At 47.3% G+C, this 1,677-nt stretch overlaps 1 non-coding gene across 1 annotated transcript; it reads right to left on the bottom strand.

Moving 5' to 3' along the window:
• Positions 1-872: 872 nt before the first annotated feature.
• TRNAK-CUU (transfer RNA lysine (anticodon CUU)) lies at positions 873-945 on the bottom strand. Its single transcript has one exon. It is a non-coding gene; the product is annotated as a tRNA-Lys (tRNA).
• Positions 946-1,677: the final 732 nt, after the last annotated feature.

Raw genomic sequence — 1,677 nt, forward strand, 5'->3', positions numbered from 1 at the left:
CGTTTAAAAAATAAGCAATAATAAATAACAATTAAAAACATATCTCTCAGCCCTAACGTGGGGTTCGAACCCGCCACCCCTGAGATTAAGAGTTGATACAAAACTATATACTGATAATTGGTTTTTTAACCTTCTATCTGGCAACAAAACTGACACCTTTTTACAAGGAGTCTTGTTTGCATAGACCACAATACCTGCAGTCGTAATGCAAACAAAAAAACATAACTCTGATAATATATGCACTGTCCTTGAAGTTGATTGGTCCACACCCGAGACAGCTTTCCTTAGAGCCTAGTCTCACATGGTGTTGGACCAGATGACGCCAAAAGGCGCACAACTCAAAGACAATACACCATCAGAGTATGAGAGCTCGGGGCAAGCATCTACACTATGGGAACCTCATTTGCCAGTAAAAATATGATAATTGGTTCTTTACCCTTCTATCTGGCAACAAAACTGACACCTTTTTACGAGGAGTCATGTTTGCATAGACCGCAATACCTGCAGTCATAATGCAAACAAAAGACATAACTCTGTACTCTCTGGTTCTTTCGGTAACGTCACGGAAGGCATACAACAAAATAAAAACATTCTTGCTGTGGTTTTCCCACCTGATGATGATTGCTTGTGTTGCAATCGAAACGTCGTGATTTAATTTTTTTTATTTTATACCCACGTGACTTTACCGAAAGAACCAGAGATTATGGATTGCTACAGTCACGAAAGCTTCAAATCTAGACAAAAATATATATATAAATAAAATAATAATAAAAATTTAAATCTCTCCCCCAACGTGGGGCTCGAACCTACGACCCTAAGATTAAGAGTTGATACAAAAAAAAATACATAAACACTAAATAAAAATAACCTCTCGCCCAACGTGGGGCTCGAACCCACGACCCTGAGATTAAGAGTCTCATGCTCTACCGACTGAGCTAGCCGGGCGGATACGCACCAGGCGCGTCAGCTGTGCTTAAGAGTTAACTCGTACCACGTGTGACGGTGACTCACTTGCAGAGGCATAGGTCACCCGTGTAGCCTCCGTAGGTTGTTGGGGCAAGTGCTGTGAGCGTACACGGATTAGACACGCCTGAAGACCACACAGGCAAAGGTCACCCGTGTAGCCTCCGTAGGTTGTTGGGGCAAGTGCTGTGAGCGTACACGGATTAGACACGCGTGAAGAGCACACAGGCAAAGGTCACCCGTGTAGCCTCCGTAGGTTGTTGGGGCAAGTGCTGTGAGCGAATACGGATTAAACTGATACACACACACGCACAAACTTCGTCAACTGACGCCACTGTTATTGGTCCTGAGCTGGAATCAAACTCTGGTTCGGCGGGTTCCGAACGCAGTGCGCAAACCACTGCGCCACCGCTCCCCACGTACAAACAAAGATAAAGATCACCCGTGTAGCCTGAACGGACAGTCGGGGCAAGTGCTGTTAGCGAGTAGCACCTATGATGGCTGGGCACGGCACGCCGAGGGGGTGGGTGGCCAGTACCACGCCCGGCCGCCTTTGTCTCCCCCAGTAGCGATCGTTTACACACCGCTCCAGGTGACTCATTTGCGGCTGAGTCGACCTAGGGGAGGCGCAGGGCAAGCGCGCGAACCTCAGCGCTCAGCGTCCACGCAAAACGCAGAGTCCGTCACGCGCTCACGGCAAACACAACAACAACA

Source organism: Lampetra planeri, chromosome 44 (genome assembly GCF_965212315.1).
Source record: "Lampetra planeri chromosome 44, kcLamPlan1.2.h2, whole genome shotgun sequence".
NCBI classification, from domain to species: Eukaryota; Metazoa; Chordata; class Hyperoartia; order Petromyzontiformes; family Petromyzontidae; genus Lampetra; species Lampetra planeri.